Source organism: Cervus canadensis, chromosome X (assembly GCF_019320065.1).
Source record: "Cervus canadensis isolate Bull #8, Minnesota chromosome X, ASM1932006v1, whole genome shotgun sequence".
In the NCBI taxonomy this organism is placed as follows: Eukaryota; Metazoa; Chordata; class Mammalia; order Artiodactyla; family Cervidae; genus Cervus; species Cervus canadensis.
The window spans coordinates 67,205,715-67,225,827 of NC_057419.1; the positions used below are offsets into that span (position 1 = coordinate 67,205,715).

Sequence of the window (20,113 nt, forward strand, 5' to 3'; positions counted from 1 at the left end):
CGGTGGTGGTAAAGAACTCACCTGCCAATATAGGAGACGCAAGAGACACTGGTTTGATCTCTCGGTCAGGAAGATCCCCTGGAGGAGGGCATGGCATCCCACCCCAGTATTCTTGCCTGGAGAATCCCATGGACAGAGAAGCCTGGAGGGCTACAGTCCATGGGGTTGCAAAGAATCGGACACAACTGAAGCGACCTAGCATGCACGCACACATAGCCAATTGCTATGTTGCGATAGTGATACTTTCAGATGCACAACAAAGCAACTCAGCCATACATATACATATATCTATTCTCCCCCAAACTCCCCTCCCATCCAGACTGCCACATAACATTGAACAGAGTTCCCTGTGCTATATAGCAGGTCCTTGTTTGTTATCCATTTTAATTATAGTAGTGTGTACACGTCAATCACACATTCCCTAACTATCCTTTCTACCCACCCTTCCCCCTGGTAATTTTAAGTTTGTTCTATGAATCTGTGAATCTGTTTCTGTTTTGTAAATAAGTTCATTCATATCATTTGTTTTCAGATTCTGCATATAAGCTATATCATATTTCTCTTGGTCTGACTTACTTCACTCAGTAGCACAATTTCTAGATCCATCTACATTGCTGTAAATGGCATTATTTTGTTCCTTTTATGGCTAATATTCCACTGTATGTATGTATGCATGTGTGTGTGTGTGTGTATACATATATATATATATATATGTATATATTACATCTTCTTTATCCATTTCCCTGTTGATGGACATTTAGGTTGTTGCTTCCATGTCTTGGCTATTGTATATAGTTCCACAATGAATATTGGGGGTGCATGTATCTTTTTGAAGTATGATTTTCTCTGGATGAGCTTCCCTGCTGGCTCAGATGGTAAAGCGTCTGCCTGCAATGCGGGAGACCCAGGTTCGATCCCTGGGTCGGGAAGATCCCTGGAGAAAGAAATGGCAACCTACTCTAATATTCTTGCCTGGAAAATCCCATGGACAGAGGAGCCTGGCAGGCTACAGTCCATGGGGTTGCAAAGATCGGACATGACTGAGTGACTTTACTTTTCACTTTTCTCTGGATATGTGCCCAGGAGAGGGATTGCTAGATCATATGGTAGCTTTATTTTTAGTTATTTTAAGGAAACTCCATAATGTTCTCTATTGTGACAGAACCAATTTACACTCCCACCAACAGAGTAGAGAGGGTTTCCTTTTCTCCACATCCTCTCCAGCATTTATAGTTTGTAGATTTTTGATGATGGCCATTCTGACCAGTGTGAGGTGATACCTCATGGTAGTTTTTTTTTTTTAAACTGGGTGTTTCCATAGGTACCAATAAGATAGTTGCTTAGATAGTTTTTTGTGTTTTTTTTTAACTGAGTCTTTCTGTAGGTACCAATAAGATAGTTGCTTAGAATGAGAGCTATTTTTTTTTCTTTCAAATATAACCAATTCAAAGAATCAATATAGCCATTGATGAGTAGGATCTTATATTAATCTCAATAGCAACTCAAACCATTGTAAGCCTCATTATGGCTTAATCAAGGATGCAAGAGGTATCTCACAAGAGAGTGCAAAGGATGTGATTCTCACAAGATCCATAAAATTTACTCCCAGAGTTAGCCTAAGAAAGCAAAGATCTTCACTATCACAGGTGGTGTGAACAGTGTTGTAAAATTCAGTGTCCCCTGTTTCCCAAGGAAATGTGAGATGCTTCCAGTCACAGGCTCATTCATCTGTGACACCTGCTAGGTGCTACTGGAATGGAATTTTTCCAGCCCAAACAGGACAAGGTTGAGATAACAAATGCCCCTTATGAAGCTTGAAACTTGTGACAAATTCTCCTGCAACCTGGCCCAGTTGGACAAAATGGTGCTGCTTGTGACTTTATGTCTCAGAACCATAGTTTTTTCAACTGGCCACTGAGGACTGATGTTGAAGCTGAAGCTCTGATACTTTGGCCACCTGATGTGAAGAGCAGACTCATTAGAAAAGACCCTGATGCTGGGAAAGATTGAAGGCAGGAGGGGAATGGGACAACAGAGGATGAGGTGGTTGGATGGCATCATCAACTCAATGGACAAGAGTTTCAGCAAGCTCCAGGAGATGGTGAAAGATAAGAAAGCCTGGTGTGCTGCAGTCCATGGGGTTGCAAAGAGTTGGACACGACTGGGTGACTGAACAACAATTGAGGCATATGCTCGTACATGCACTTTCTAACTGGCAGAGACTAGAGAGAGTATTCTCATCAGTCCTGAAACAAAGCTCTCAAGACAGACCAAGACGAAAGGCAAAACTTCATCTGGTTTTTTCTATATGCACATTAACAACTCTAGCTAGGTCTTGGGTCTCTCAGAGCCAAACCAATACCCAAGAGCCATATGTCACTGGGTTGGAGATTGTGAGGTGTTTTGTAGAATGCCTCGATGCTTGGACATTTTCTTGAGGTTGGCAGGTGACCTACTGTCAATCTAACCCATTCCGTGACCAACTTCTCCTAAATCAGAGTCTTTGGGTTAGGAGGTGAGTGTTCTGACAGCTCTTAAGTGTTTGACCCATGCCCACCAATTTTGAAGTTTTGACTTTTGGGGTCCCTTAGCTGCAGCCTTTACTGCATGCACACATTAACCACTAGCAGAGTTTGTCTAAACAGATGCTGGTCTGACCAGGCCTGGGAACTCACTAGTTTGTTAAACTGACTTGAACAGTGGGCTTATACGGTCTACGCCTATGTTTTACTCTATGGTTTTCCTTCTTTTGACAAACAACACAACAGAGAGAGATAAAAACAGTGACCATCTCTGGGAGGAAAAGGATCAACAAAAAAACCAAGAGTATTCATAACAAATTTTTTACCAGGGGTTGCTATACTCAAGGAACTAAGTCCAGAAATATTTTCTCCTGCTAATGTAAACAGTCTGCACATAATAAAAACCTAATAAATAATCTTTAATATAGTCAAATATAGGAGAGAAAGCAACTAGACAAGAGAAAAATGGTTGTCTCTCTTAGGGTCTATAAGTGACCAAAATGTTCCAGTAATAATTTATAACAAATAGATTAAATACAAAATAATTCCATTAACATTTTAAAATGTTAAATCCTACCTAATTTCATATGGCTGAGATATATATATATATATATATATAAAAATCTTTTTTTTGTTTGTTTTTAAGACTAAACAAAGAATAAGAAAATCCCTTTTGCCCAGACTTTATTTATAATCGATCATTTCATTACTTAGGATGTCATTGAGTGACCTCATGAGCCCATGAACTTCCCCTTATTTATATTTTAGAGTTACATTATGTGAGACTTTAGTTTTCTCAGTATCTGTGTTGTTCTTTAAGAAATTGGATTGGGTGTTTCATGGGAAGTTTATATTTTAAAAATGCCAATAATAATATATTCTTCATGGATTTTCAATGAGGATTAGATTATCTGATTTTGCGAATTCTTTACTGAATTATTGGAATAGATGCCATAATCCATATTGGAATGTGGATTTATGAGACAGTAATATAAGTGCATCGCTGAGTGAATTAGCCCCATTTCAGGGTTTTAAGTAGGAGTGTTGACTGTTTCATCACAGTGTGCATTTTGCTTCCAACTGCCATGAATCACCATTCAGTGTTAAAAATCCCATTTAATTTTGATATTATTTATGCTTTCAACATAGCATACTCTTAAAAATAGGTTTTTTTTCTGAGCCAAGGTCAAAAAACGTTATTTAAAAAAAATAGTATGAGAATAAACATGGAAATCATGTGTCTCACCTGGTCAAAGTAAGTCAAGAATGAATGTCATTTTTATCCCTAAGGGAACTGCTAGTTTTTCTCTGGGAACTGAATGTACTGGATCAGCAATGATCTAGAAAGTAGGACACCAAATTGGTTACCATTAACTTGTATCATGTAGTGGCTGCAAATAAGAAAATTGATATGACATTAATGAATTCAGTAATTATGTACGTATTTACACATCCACCAAAGTGCACATATTACTGTATAGTTTAAAAAGCAGAGCAGTTTTCATGTAATATCTCTGAAAATCTAAACTCATGAATAAATAAATTGATAGAAATGAGTGATTGTCACATAACCTAGAATTTTTTGAGTAAATTTTAGCTCTGTAGAAAAAAATAATTCTAATTTATTAACATGTTTCTCAGTGTTTTCATTGTTATTTACACACATTTATAGTCTTTAAAAGAAACTGGAAATATTAGTACTGGTAACTCACTGTAGTAAAACAAAAGAAGTTTTATCCTAAGCTTATAGCTTATGCACTTGGAAAAGTCCCCGTTTATTTAAACAAAATGTGTGAAATAATAGAAAATACGTTTAAGAATAGAATAATTATTTTTAAATACTTAGTATGAAATTTATAAATTAATAAGAAAAAGCCTACTCTGTAGGATCCATTAGGAAAGAGATGAACAGGCAATTAAAACTAAGTGGAATGCAATTGTCTAAGATGATCATAATTTAAGAATTTGAAATTAAGACATTTCTCACATATTATATTGACAAAAGTGAAAGCCTTACTGAGTATACAGTAGAGGCAAGAGTGTGAAGAACCAAGTTATCATAGACTATGGAGTAGCACAAATAAGGCTATGCTGAAATCAACTTGGCATTATTTTTCATAATTGAAATTATGATCATTTTCACATAACAGTTCTACTTCCTGGTGTATGTGTTTCATCTGTATATGCTCAAATGTTAAAATAGAGATGGACATGGAGTTTTTGCTATAGTTGGGTAATAGGAAAATAGACAGGTAATCTAAATAACCATAGGCAGGGAGTAAATCCCTACAAGGGACTTTTATACTATAGATAAGAAGAATGAGATAAATTGATATGAACAGACATTGAAATGTGATTATGTAGTTTTAGTTACCTTAATGTACATATATATATACACATATTCTAGTTTACTATATATATATGCATATATAAAGGTTCTATTTGCATAAAACCACAATCAATCAATATTATATGTTTCTGTCAAGCTCAGAGCAGGCTTATTTAGTATCATAACAAGCATTTTATGGTTTTACATATAGTGAGTGAAATTTGGTGGTGGTTGAATTTTCACCTATGCATGCATGGGGTGGGTAGCACATGCAATATTTTTTTATTTTTTAATTTGCATGCATTGTTTCATTTTAAAAATTGATATATACATTTTATAATTTTAAAACAAAGGAAGAACCCAAGGTTGTTTTTTTTTAAATCAAGTTGTTTTGCTTTTTTATAAAATGGCTGTAATGCACAGTGACAGTGTCACCCTAGGTAAAAAATTCATAATATTTTTGTCAAAGTATTTGCTCATTCTTTTGTGTATGTATGTATCTTTGTAGGGATAAAGATGAAAAATATATATGTCTTTTAGAATACATCTTGGAGGATTCTCTAGCTTTTAGGGATGTCCAATCATTATGGACTCCTTGAACTGAAACTATTTGATCCTCTCAAAACTCAAATTGAGAGTGAGAACTTTCTTTTCTCCGTTATTTCCTCTCACTAAAAATAGCAGTCTCATTTTTAAAACAACTGGAAGGTAACTGAAAACTTTCACTGGTGCTAAATCACTGTCAGAGGAAAGGATCTTTAAAAAAAAAATCAGAAATAGCTCAAGTAAAGCCATTTAAATCTGACTAACAGAAGCAGACTCTAAAGAAAATGGTGAACATGATTATTAGCAGCAACACATGCATTCACTTACTTATTCAACAAACGAACTTTTGATGAACACCATCTGAATCTCAGGGACTGTGGGCATGCAGGTGTGTTGGATCACTTCAGCTGTGTCTGACTGTGCAAACCTATGGACTGTAGCCCACCAGGCACCTCTGTCCATGGGATTCTCCAGGCAAGAACACTGGAGTGGATTGCCATGCCCTCCTCCAGGGGATCTTCCTGACCCAGGGACTGAACCCTTGTCTCTTATGTCTCCTGCATTGGCAGGCGGGTTCTTTACCACTTGTGCTACCTGGGAAGCTCCTCAGGGACTATAATCAATGCCTAAAATAGAAAGATGAATAATGAACAATTTCTGCTCTCAAGGAAATGATAATATTTTAAGGAAGAAAGTGGATTTGTAGATAGATAACTTTGAGGAAAACAACAGTAAGATGTGCAAGGAGTGCTGACATAAAGGGGGAGAAATCAAAACCAACTGATTGGGTTGGACCAGGCTTCATAGGACACTGTCTTGAAAGATGCATGGGTATATCAACCGATGAGCAGCTTCCAACTCAGCTGAATTCTCATTGTGCTTCTTGCCCAACCTATGTTAAATTTTCAATCTTGTTTCTAAAATAAAGAAAAAGATGAAACATTGGGTAGAAAAAAGCTGGAACAGCTCTAATGGTCTCTGTAAGATGAATGTACAGTGTACTTGTTGAATCTAGTATGCACTATCCATATCCCCTTGGCACATTCTGCCTGATGGTTTTCTACTTACACACAACTAAGGACTTTGTTTGATGGATTTACCTATCATGGGGAAGTGCTGGAATATTGAGACCCCCAAGTGGTTCTCAAATAGAACAAGTGAGAAGTGTGCCTACACCATCTTCCAGAGGTACCCAGTGACACTGAGCCCCAGTTGTCCATAGTCATGACGTTCTCATTAATATGCCCTGTTGTGGCAGTTCTCTATTTTCTCTCTCACATCTCTATTTCCCAGGTGGCGCTAATGGTAAAGAACCTGCCTGCCAATGCAGGAGACATAAGAGATGCGGGTTCGATCCCTGGGTTGGGAAGACCCCTTGGAGAAGGGCATGGAAACCCACTCCAGTATTCTTGCCTGGAGAGTCCCATGGACAGAGGAACCTGGCAGGCTACAGCCCATGGGGTCGCAGAGTCAGACATGACTGAAGCGACTTATCATCAACTCTACTTCCCTAGTGATGCTGCCTGTGATCACCATCATAAGGAACATCATGGGCTCAAATTCCTGTCCCAGGTCTGACAATGGGGAACCCAGTTTAAGACTGGGCAATGGAATGACTATGAGGAAGGAGAGATGAGAGGAAAGGCTCCCATGCCTCTGACTTGGGAGACAGACTTTTTTGTAGCACCAGCTAGTGAATATATACTGCTTTTCTCCACCTCCGGTGTTTTGTTCAGTAAAGATCCTGCAATCCAATCTGCCTGCGTGGTTATGAGCCTGTGTGGTAATAGGTTACAGTGGCTTTAGCATCCCGATTCTGCTAGCTTGTTAGCCTCTCCTGGTGCATCTGTAAGACCTTTATTGTTTCCCATTCCAGTGTGTATTATTGTTCTGGCCGGATATCGCTCAGGCACTCTCAAATTCGGTCGGCTGTTCGTCTGCCTTAGCTCTGGTGCTGAGCACTTCTCCCAGGGCTTTCCACACCTCTGTCAGCTCCACCGCTGACCCTCTCCTTCAGGCAGATGCTCGCCTCCACAGCTGCAGCAGCTCAACCATGTACCCTGGGCGGTTGCTGCTGTTTGGTCCTCTGCTAGAGGTTCCCTGTTGGCTCAGACGGTAAAGAATCTGCCTATAATGCAAGAGACCCGGGTTCGATCCCTGTTTTGGAACGATCCCCTGGAGAAGGAAATGGCAACCCACTCCAGGATTCTTGCCTGGAGCATCCCCATGGACAGAGGAGCCTGGCGGGCTACAGTCCACGGGGTCACAAAGAGTCAGACACGACTGAGCGACTAACACTTACCTACTTCGGTGCCTGCAGTGTGTGCGAAGCCACTGCTGCTAAACATACCTGTGAAAAAGCAAGGGGAAACTTTCCACGCTCAGCCTTAGACAGGCTTCCCCAACTTTCCGAAAATACAACATTCCTGTGACACCTTCCCTGTGCCAAAATGGCTGGTGTAGAGCAAAGAAGCAATTACCTTAGGACACATCTTGCTAATGGATCCACAAAATAAATGAATGCAAAGCACAGAAAGTTCAAAGCTCTGGAGGCTGGATGCTGAGCCGCGAAGTCTAGTTCCTGGGAAGAAGCTTGGCGGGCTCACTTTCGCTGCTTGGGGTGCCCACTGCCTCTGGAACCCCTTGCCACAAAACAAATGCTGGGCACTGTTTTCACTTTTGGAAAAGCAAAATCCTCTTTACATTTCTCTGGCTTAGTGAAAACAAGCACTAATGTAGGTGTCCCATAAAAAGTGAAGTGACCCACAGACCACTTTCCATCGCATGGGTCCTGGTGGCTGCAGGCATCTCTATTGGTGAAGAGCATGTGGAGCGGAGATGGGGGGTATGGGTGTCCAAGATCAGAGAAGCCAAGACAGCAAAGGGTTCTGTCCCAAAAGGAGAAGGGAAGAGAGGCATCCTGAGCGAGGAGGGAGGATCCCAGAGTGAGAACTTGGGGAGAGACACAGAGATGGCAAAACCGACAAGAGGCCCAATGCTGGAGGCCAACAGGGGAGACCAGGGAGAGACATCAGAGGAGAACTTGGGCATAGAGCAGCTGCCGCCTCCTCCAGTTTCCACTGTGAGATGTTAAGTACAATCTACATTTCCCAAATACCTTGTGGAGCAAATTGTGAGGAAAAGTTGAATCTGCTTTAAAATTGGTTGGGAAAAACAGAAGCTGACCCCTGCTGCAGCTGGACTTCCTCAGAACTGGAAGTGATGCAAAGAGGATCCAGGCTTTCAACAGGAATCCTCTCCCCTACTTCTCTAGACGGATGTGTGGCTTCTGTCTGAACACAGAGTGACTGAGCAATCACTCCTTCCTAAGGCAGCAGTTCTAATGTTGCTGTTCAGTCACTCTGTCAGGGCTGACTCTTTGCACACCAGGCTTCCCCGTCCTTCACTATCTCTTGGACTTTGCTCAAACTCATGTCCATTGAGTTGATGATGCCATCCAATCATCTAGTCCTCTGTCACCCCTTTCTCCTCTTGCCTTCAATCTTTCCCAGCATCAAGGTCTTTTCCAATGAGTTGGCTTTTCACATGAGGTGGTCAAAATATTGGAGTTTCAGCATCAGTCCTTTCAATGAATATTCAGGGTTGATTTCCTTTAGGATTAACTGGTTTGATCTCCTTGCAGTCCAAAGGACTCTCAAGAGTCTTCTCCAGCCCCACAGTTCAAAAGCATCAATTCTTTGGTGCTCAGCCTTCTTTATGGTCCAGCTCTCACATTCATACATGACTACTGGAAAAACCATAGCTTTGACTATAGGGACCTTTGTCAGCAAAGTGATATCTCTGCTTTTGAATACACTGTCTAGGTTGTCATTGCTTCTCTTCCAAGGAGCAAGCATGTCTAATGCTGAGGATGTTTTTTCTCAGAGTAAGAGCCAGTCTCCCTATGACATTCATGCCTGGACCATGGTCTTCACTGGGAGGTTACATGGACTAGATTTTCTCATCATGTGAGAACCCACTAGATCTGCAAAGATATCCTCTCATGCACATCACTGTCCTCATTCATCCATGTATGCATTCCCTCTTAAAGTGCCCTCTGCAAACCCACTCTGGGATGTGCAATAACTGGGTCTTGGCAAGACAGCTGTAAAGAAAGTCAGCCTTGCCCTCAGCAGCCCAGTGTTTCCTGTGGGACACAGAGAGGACATGAACAATGTCAACACAGAGAGGCTAGAAACAGGGACAGGCCCCTCCTTCTAGGACATTCTATGAATCCACGAAAGTGAAGTTAGTTGTATTTTTATAAAGTTATTTTTTGATGTACAAGGTTCCAGCTGTAGCTTTTCCACTGCAGGCAGTGATCCAAAGGGGATCACTGTAAATGCAAGCAAGCTGGAAGGAGGAGGGCCAAGCTGGTGGACAGATTCTGCCATCTAGATCCAGTCACCCCAAACACAGCTGGTCAGAGGCAAACCCTTGACTTGTTATCTCGAGAGATTAACTCCAAAGAGGAGCTGGGGTGAAGGGAGGGGAAATAGCTCCCTGGCTCTCTGACTAAGACAACAAGCAAGATGGCATCTTCCCAGTCTATGTCCTGAGCTGCCTGGCCCCTCAGAACCCCTGATTCTTACAACAGAAGCATCCCAGCAGGCTCCACGGGGCAGAAATAATAGCTGGGGTTTTCTATGCTGAAGATACTTCAGGATCTGAATTGGTTCTCTCTTGGCTCTGCCTCAGGAATTTAGGGCACAAATGGTCTGTGGGTTTCATGACATGGCGTTTCCTTTAGAATCTTTGTGTGAATTCAACATTTTCAACTACAGAAGAGAGAGAAGGAAAATAAAAAAAACAAGTGAGTTCATTTTTCTCTTTGATTTAGCAGAGGCAAGAGCCTCTTTTCAGCCCCACAATCTCCTCTCCATCCCGGAAGAAGACACATGTATATCATGTTGCTGAGGTCAGGGAGGGGAGTGACTGTGGGGTTGTATTTCGCAAGAAATGGAGTCAGTGTCCTCAGGCCCATTCCTGGCCCCCTGGCCCATCCCTGGTCCCCAGGCCCTTCCCTGGTCCCCAGGATGACATGAGCAGTCCCTCCCCCATACTCCACATGCCTCTCTTTATCACACTTACCATACCTGTGATTTAATATTCATATGTGAGTGTATTTGATTGCCTTTTTGCTTTCTCATAATAATTTAAGCTCCACAACAACATGGACTGTGTTTGTTTGGGTTCAACATTGAATCTACACAGGGCCCAGTGAAATTTCTGGACAGAAAATAAATGATCAATTAATGTTTATGAAATGAATAAATGATGGAAATAAAAAGGAAAAAAAAGTGAAATGACCTAAAACGAACTTTCAAAGAGCTAAGGGTACTTGTGCTCCTCTAAGTACATCACAGTCGAGTTGCTGGGCCCCAAAGGATGACTGTTTTAATCAAATGCATTCTTCAAGGTTCCAGGTAGATCTTGTATCCTAGGGCACACATTTGACACCAAAGTGGTTGAGTTGGCTATGGGTTCTGGTAGCAGCCATCACAGTATACTTGGAACTTCTCTATTCTAATACTTATGCCAAGACATTAATTTAATTTATTAGGTCCATATCAGTAGGATGAATTTTATCTTAGGGCGATAGGCTTTGTCCTTGAAATTGTGCTTTTTTTGTTGCTCTGCAAATTTCATGGACATGAATATTCATATGCTGTCTAGTAATGGAGACTTTTAAGTTATTGATTTTGTTTTCATCAGGAAATCTTTAGGCCCCGTATAAATTAAATGTAAATAGGTACTAAGAAATAAGGATATTATAGGACTCCCTTACTTACCAGATGCAGCTAAGCCTTTAGGACAAACCAGAATCCAAATCTACCCTGGATCTTGGATATTTTAAGAATGATCTAGCGTTAGTTTCCTTACAGAAGTATAAATGATTGTTATTTATGCTTGCATGTTTTCTAGACAGAATAGTTTATTATATTGACTTCCTGATCACTTGAGTGAAGTTCATAACCAAGCAAAATTCTAAAAGCTGTCTCCCAGGGCTTAGAAAAAACATAATGATCAAAGAGTATAGTTATATTGATGCCACAATGAGACCAAGGGAAGAGCTTAAGACGTAATTATTCTTAGGATAACTTATATCTTGTCATTAACGTATCATAGGTGCACGTGGATCATTTTTTATAACATCTTAGTATGGAGATTTTCAAACAGATACAAAAACAGAAAAATTGTGTAACAAACACTATGCACCCCTCCTTGAGCTCCAGCAGTTCTAATCCTCACCATCTTGTTTTCTCTCTACACCCACACACTGCCTATATCTGTTTTGAAGCAAATCCCGGAAAGCATATCACTTCCTCTCTAAATGTCTCAGCTTATATTTCTGAAAGTATTCTCCTTTAAACACATAATAACAATACCACTGCCACAGTCAGAAAAAAATTTATATTTTTTAATATCATAAAATACATAGTGTATATGTTTCCCAGATTATCCAATAAGACACCACTGATTTTTACATAATTAATTTGAAGTGAATAAGACTGTGCATTGGGATTTTTAAATGTAGTTGTTGAACATAGTTTAACCTTTATGTAGATGCTGTTGATTATATCCCCATGGTGTTATTTAAAATATTTCTCTATCCCTTGTGGTTCCTATAAATTAGCAGATATAGAAGGCTGCTTATAGTTAGGCTTCCTTCTTTTCTTTCAAGATAACTTTATTAATAGTTTTGTGTATTTTCATCAAAAGATACTTAATGTTTGGTTGTTTCACTTTTATGGTGTATGATATTAGCAATCATCAATTATCTTTGTCTTGATTAATTATTTTATGATGGTTTGAAAAATAGTGATATTCTATCACTCCTTCTTCATTTATTAGCTGGAATATTTCTGAATACAATTTTTCTGCATTACCTATTTGGTTACCTTGTGGTATAGTCCCTATAGGAAAAGCAGAATAAATGCTTCACTTTCTCTCTGAAGAGAACAATTTTCAACATAATGAATTGGTTCCTTAGTCTCTTCCAAAGGTTACCAGTGGCAATTTTCATTTATATATTTTTGTTTGTTTGCTTTGGTATCACTGAATGTATAGATTTAAATCTATCTAAGTATAATCAGTCTATTGCAGTCCTTTCTTTTGTTGTCATTCTTATCAATCCTCCTATTATATTTCCATCTATATCCAATGGAAGCCTCTTCACGTTGGCTCCTGAGTCATTTTGGTATGAGACTAATGAACTTTGATAGACCACATGGAACTTTGGTTGTAGACAACTAATGGGTATTTCTGAGATGTGAGTATAACTCTCTTTTCTGGATTATTTAGTCATTTAAGACATTTGCTTAGTGACTAACATGTACTTGGAGTTAACAAAGCAGCAGTGAAGGAATAAATATTCCTCATTGCTATATTTGGACTAATACAATCAATCAAATCAGTAGTTATGGAGAATTTATTATGTAGTTAGCACTCTCAAAGATATCATGTAAAGAGAAAAGAGATAGGAGATTAGACTTCATCCTATATCTAAACAAATTTCCAATCTGATCAGAGACTTGGCTTCTGAAAATCTTGGATGCTTACCATTGATATCATAAAATACCAACACTTTCACAACTATTGAGTGATCAGATATAAAAATCATGATACAGAACCTCAACCTCTCATAATTTAGGTTATATTATCCAACTTATTTCAGGATAAAGGAGACAGAATTATAGCCCTTGCAATCTATAATTTATTTTTCCCTTATGTATATCTCCTTCTCATTTTATATTCTATCATATAATTGACTTTTGTGTGAACTCTTTACTTTTGACAGTTTCATTATGAAACTTAAACTACTATAAACACACATGCATGCATTGATGTGTTTATGGAATGTGTTTTCATGTGTGTGTGTATGTGTATATAAATGCAGTGCAATGGAGTGGTGTGACTATCTTTGGTCTTCTTGGTTTTATATATGTGTGTGTGTGTGTATGTGTGTGTATGTATATATATATATATGTTTGACTGCACCAGCTCTTAGTTGTGGCATCTGGGATCTTTAGTTGTGATATGCAAACTCTTAATATGGGATCTGGTTCCCTGACCAGGGATTGAACCCAGGCTCCTTGCATTGGGAGCATCAAGTCTTCGCCACTGGACCTTTAGGGAAATCCCTTGGCTACATATATTAACACATGTTCTAGGGCTCCTGATTCTTCTTGCAGGCCAAAAGCAATTTCAGTGTGGTGTAAACCCATAAAGGACCAGCCACATCTCAGGTCATCACTGTTTCCTTCTAATTGTCCCCTGCCTTAAACTAGTATCCATCATGGTGTTGTATAAAAGTTTCATTGACTATAATTCATTTTGTCTTCTGGTGCTATTTTCTATGCTAAATCAACCATAATGGCCTGATGGCCAGCTTGTACTGCAATGATATTGCCTTTAAGCACATCAAGAACAGGAAGTTAATTCCTAGTTATTATTAAGCCAGTTACATCTGTCTAATGTTATGAGACATATTTTGCTTTAATTAAAACAATCACTTTACAAATATTTTAACCCTGCGATATGAGTAGACATATGTGTTAAAATGTATATTGTTCTACCATACCTCTCCTTAATAGTATTTTTCTACAGAGAACCAGAATCAGATTTCCCCATTGTTAAGACATTCTTACATGATGGTTGTTAAAGTGTGCATGCATGCGTGCTCAGTCACTTCAGTCGTGTCCGACTCTTTGCAACCCCATGGACTGCAGCCCACAGGGCTATCTGTGGGATTCTCCAGGCCAAGAATACTGGAGTGGGTTTCCATGCCATCCTCCAGGGGATCTTCCCCACCCAGGGATCAAATCCACATCTCCTGAATCTCCTGCATTGCAGGTGGATTCTTTACCACTGAGCCACCAGGAAAACCCTCATTAAAGTGTAGTGCTTCTCAAACTTGGACAATAAACAGGCCAGCTTAAAAGGAATAAAAATTTCCTATGATCAACCAGTGCTGGCAAGTTAATTTTATTAAAAGTTACTTATATAAGCACAAATATAAAACAAATGGCACACATTTTATGGTTAAAGGGCTTATAGATCTATAACATCAAATGATATTTTCAAATCAAACACAAGGACGTAAAAGCAATAAAATTCAAATGTACAACCTTAACTGCTGATATTGTTTTGGATAAATCAAATGGCCTTTTTAGACATGAATATAGTACTAGCTGCAATGGTACAAGTCCATTTTTTTTTTATAGCATGCCTTTTGTTCTATATGTGTTGTGAATGTTTGTTTCACTGCTTTTCTCTGTTACAATCTTTGCAAAATACTCGTGAATACAATATGACCATGTTTTTGCTATCATGTCGTCCTATGCTTTGGTGTCATATGCCTGCACCATTTACAGATGGCTAGTATTCTAGACTGTTTTCATTATCCGGCAATCAAAGGCACAACTTGGTCAATTTAGGAAACTGAAGTTCCAGTCTAAAACATGTTGTTCAATTAAAATTATCACCAGGAAAGAGAAGTTGTGCCCTTAGAACTGGAAAAGATGTTAACATGAGTATAGTATGTGCACAAGGGAGACAACTTTGCTCACCTCCTCATTAGAAGATGCCAAATGGGTAACTGCATGTTTTAACAGCCAAGGAAATCCTAGGTACATATCTACATGGGCCTGGAAATTGCATAGCAGTAGTTGCTTAAAGGTGTTCATTCAAATCATTCCAAATAAGCTCTCAATAACTGTTTTAGATTATCACAGAGATGAAGTTAATAGATATTAGTATTTTTTGTTAAAAAGGAAACACAAGTTTTCTCTTCAATATGTTTATTCAAATATACAGAAGAGTATATTAATATAAACCAAATATTTATTTAAAGTAGCTATTTAGGCTCATGAAATTATGTTATTAATTATTTAACATTTCATTCAATATTTAACTAAGATTTACCAAGTTTTATGACACCAGCATTAGCCTAAAGTCTTTGCCTGATCAGAATTATCTAATGTATTCATAATGACTGAATTTTAAACCTAAAACAATATATGTAATACACGTTTAAAAAATAGCAATGTGAATAATTGCATGCTGAAGTTGAATGAGTGAACCTAGCATACCATAAAAACACCTCTATTAAATGGGTACAATGAGTTCCCTACATACAAACCTTCAAGTTGCGAACTTTGAAAGCTGTGAATGTGCATTCTATCAATGCCAGGCGTGAGTGAATCATAGCCTCACAGTCTCCCACTGCCGATGATCCTTCAACTCCACCATCTCCCACTTCCTCTCCTTCCTCCAGTCAGTAACTTTTCATGCCTGGTCACTCAATGCCAGCCCCTGTATACCAGCTGTTGTACTCTATTACTGTACTTAGTACTCTTGCCTGGAAAATCCCATGGACAGAGGAGCCTGGTAGGCTGCAGTCCATGGGATCGCAAAGAGTTGGACATGACTGAGCGACTTTACCTACTTCCTTACTTACTGTAAGATTAAAAATGTTTATTTTTTGGTTTGTTTACTGTATTATTTCTGTGAAAAGTATTATATATCTATTACAGTGCAATATTATATAGCTGATTGTATTTATTGGGTATCTAGGCTAATTTTGTTGGACCTGCAAAGAAACTGGACTTACAAATGTGCTCTCGGAGTGGAACTTGTTCATATGTAGGGGACTTACTGTATTACATGCCAGTCACTATTCCATACTTCAGCCATTTATGAAGTCATTATTTATGAAGCCATTTATTTCCCTAAGTGAAAAAAGAAAGAAAAAGTCATTGAGTGCCTGCTTATGTAAACAAAATAAAACAAAAACAAAAAAATAACAAAAACCAAACCAAGTCAAAATGCAGTGAAATATGCTTATTTTGTTGTTGTTGTCTAGTCAGTAAGTTGTGCTCGATTCTGTAGCCCATTATACATCAATAGAATTTTCTCAGAATGGCAGGCAATATATATTTTCTTCTTCCATGTTACACAGATTCCAAAATTTCTATAATTAACATGTATAATTCTATGAGAAAAAAATGGAACAAATTTTACTATTCAACAAATATATTTAGCTAACCATGCAATATATCTGATGTATATGAACAGTGCAATTTTTATGAATATTGCAATAAAAGGATCATGTTTCCATTCTTGGCATGTTCACTGAATGTTGGCGTGCAGAGTTTTTATCTCTATGACATAGCATTTTTGAGACCAAACAACAGACAGGCAGACCAGAAAGAAAGGTTCTCTTGTATCTTTAATGGTTACCTTCCAGCCCCAGCCTGAGATCTTTAATGAACCCAGAATATGAGTCTATAAATGCATTAGTGTAACCTTAGGTGAAAGTTAAAAAATGCCTATTCAGTAAAAATAAATGAAAAAGACTTGCGTGGAGGTATAGGGCCAAAGGTTAAGTTAAAAGGTTGATAAAGAAGACTGCCAAAATGGAGGAAACGTAGCTTCATAATCCCATTATTTCAAGCGAGATCTATAAATTGAAGGCTCTCTGACTCTTGGTCTATGGGAAATGTACCTAGAAAGGAAATAAGATTAGGGCAGTTTGGAAATAATGAATATATTTCCTAAATGAATCGCTGTGTACTTCTAACCCAGAGAGATACACAAGAATCCCATTCTCAGTCTTTTTACCATTCTAGAAATGGTCTGTTGTGTTAGTATTTAAGAGTAATCACTAATTGAATGCAGCACACATTGGAGAATAGTGTTTTTAGAAGATAATAGCCCAAGAAAAAAAGGAAATGGCATTGCTGCTTGCTAGCAATAGACATGTGGCCCATCCCACCGTTTCTATAAAATAACCACCAGGGAAGCGAATGTCTTGCTGTTGTTCTTGCAACATTATTTCCAGCCCCGAGCTAAAACTGCTACAAGAGGGCAAAACTGGTCCTGTTATTCAGGAAACTACTATTGATTCTTACTCAAACCAACAATGAGCCAGAAAGAATAAACAGATAATTTGGTTATGGCTTCTCTCCTGGAAAGAGAATTCCAGTTCTGAAAATCGCGTGACCTGGACACACTTTGGTTCACTTTAATGTTACCCAAACGATCAATCAACCAAACGATGAGGAACAAAACTGGGATTGGATGAGATTACCTGGATCTAGCAGCGCTAGAAGATCATTAAGACGTGGGTTCTGAGGACAAATTGTTGTTGATTCATATCAGGTACCTTCTGATTTAGATAGTACATACTCTCAGGCGGGTGATTCATCTTCTCTGTGCCTCAGTTTGCTCATTTGAAAAAAAGGGTTTTTTTTTTAAGAGTATCAATCTCATAGGATTGTTTTCAAGAATAAATGAATGAGTAAATTACTTTGAACTGTGTCTGGCACATCACTGTAAGTTATTACCTCAGTAATAATAGAAATCACTTTATAGTATAAATAACTTTATATTTCCTAAACAATGTAAATTCATTAAATAACAATATTTGGAATAGATTAGTAAGTATAATAGTTCATTAATTGGGCTGCCTTTTGACATATTAAAATCAAATCCATTCACCACGACCTCCCCCCAAACAACACCTCCTGTATGCCTGTTTTAAAAGTTTTATGCATTTAAATGCCTAAAAAGAGTTTAGTTATCTTAAATAGTAGATTTGTAATCATGTAGATTGCAATTATAATAATATAAATTCTGATTTTAAAAGACTTAAAGTAACATATGGAAGTTAAGTGAATTAGGTGTAATGAATCAATCTATAAAATTCCAGCACTGTTTGGAAATAAAACACTGCCAGGTTGAATTCAGATGTTATGCAGGTGGAAAAAAAAAAAAAAGGAAAATAGAAAATACCTTTCTGCAACTCTGTTCTTAATAGATTTTAATTTAATTAAAGAATGTTTTCCTTAAAAGGCTGTGATCTTATATGACATTACATGAAGGGTCAAGAGAGACCATATTGTTAGATAATTTGCAGATAAATTGAAGGATTCCTGTTAAGGTAATTGACTGTTCTCAGGTAGATCAAGCGGTGGGAGGAGTTTGTGTTAAGCTATTAACATTTAAGTTACAATTAAGTTGGCAGGAGTCCACGCACTGCCTGGAGACCCAGAGATTTTCAGTGCAGGTAAGGTTTTTCCTAGAACTTAAAAAAAAAATAAAATTTACAATAGTGGCTGATAAGCATGAGTATATTGAAGAAAGAATTCACCTATATTCTTACCCTTTGATTTTCTTAAACTTATGCTATATATTTTATTTTTATTTATCTTTAATTAGCCTTCCCTGGTGGCTCAGACGGTAAAGAGTCTGTCTGCAATGAAGGAAACCTGGGTTCAATCCCTGGGTTGGGAAGATCCCCTGGAGGGGAGGGCATGGCAACCCACTCCAGTATTCTTGCCTTGAGAATTTCATGGACAGAGGAGCCTGTCAGGCTACAGTCTATGGGGTCACAAAGAGTCAGACATGACTGAGCGACTAACACTTGCCTTTTGGTTTTCTTAAACTCATGCTATATATTTTTATTTAATATATGTTGTCACAAAGCATATTATAAATGAGAAAAATGGATACATCATAAATAACCACTACTTGGAGCAAGAAATAGAAATTAATATATCTGACTTATACTGCAGTCTCCTCTGATGCTGAAAATCTAAGTTTCTAATAACATTAATGTAATTACATACCTGGTTTATCCTATTTTATATAATGGTTCCAAGATAACAGTCCTGGAGTTATTTTTTTTATAAAATAGTAGTTAGAGGTTAGTAATGAATTCCGCATTTCTTTTATATTATGTGTTTATAGACATCGACTACCCCCTCTAATGATCAGGTTGCTCTCAATTACGTGTCTGAAGACAGCGTTTCTTTGCAGCTGTGTATTTCTTATCCCATCGAGAGCTTGTGCCATCACAAGTTATGTCTGCTGTATTTTTTCCATCAGCAAATCAGTTTTCTTTTTGAAGTGTTTCTTCCTAGCCTTGGTTGCTGATGTGGATCTTTCATTTGTTCTTCCTTTTAGACTGTGCTCTGGCTCCAAAAATGGTTTCTCACTGGCTCTCTGCTTTCATTCCATTTCTCCCCTCTTCCTAGGGCCTTAAATCATAGTATTTTCTAGAGTTCCAGATGATAGTGTCAGGACTCAACGGACCCATGAGGCTATTACAATAGGTGGTAGTATTCCTTTTAGCCTCGTGGTTAACAGAGCTGACTCTGGAGTCAAACAAGCCAAGGCTTATATGTACAAACTTGATCATCGCCTAAGCCTTACTTTCACCTTTGTCAAAAGTTTTCAGTACATGTTAGCTATTATAATATTTCTTCTCCTTCATGAATGCACCATGAAGATACTGAGTATGCCTATTTTATTTAATGCTGGTTATCAAGTGCCTGACACATATTTGGCCCTGAAATGTTTACTTGATGAATCAGTTCAGTTCAGTTCAGTCTCTCAATCATGTCCAACTCTTTGGACCCCATGGACTGCAGCATGCCAGGCCTCCCTGTCCATCACCAACTCTCGGAGCTTACTCAAACTCATGTCCATCGAGTCAGGGATGCCATCCAACCATTTCATCCTCTGCTGTCCATTTCTCTTCCCACCTTCAATCTTTCCCAGCATCAGGGTCTTTTCTAGTGAGTCTGTTCTTCCCATGAGGTGGCCAAAGAATTGGAGTTTCAGCTTCAGCATCAGTCCTTCCAATGAACATTCAGGACTGATTTCCTTTAGGATTGACTGGTTGGATCTCCTTGCAGTCCAAGGGACT

General features: G+C 38.4%; 1 protein-coding gene and 1 non-coding gene across 10 annotated transcripts in view; both read left to right on the forward strand.

Annotated features, from left to right (window-relative positions):
- The window catches only part of DMD (dystrophin), a 2,532,480-nt gene that overhangs the window by 646,539 nt on the left and 1,865,828 nt on the right, over positions 1 to 20,113 (forward strand). The gene's annotated exons all lie outside the window — the stretch shown is intronic.
- On the forward strand, positions 858 to 929 carry TRNAC-GCA. The gene has a single exon. It is a non-coding gene; the product is annotated as a tRNA-Cys (tRNA).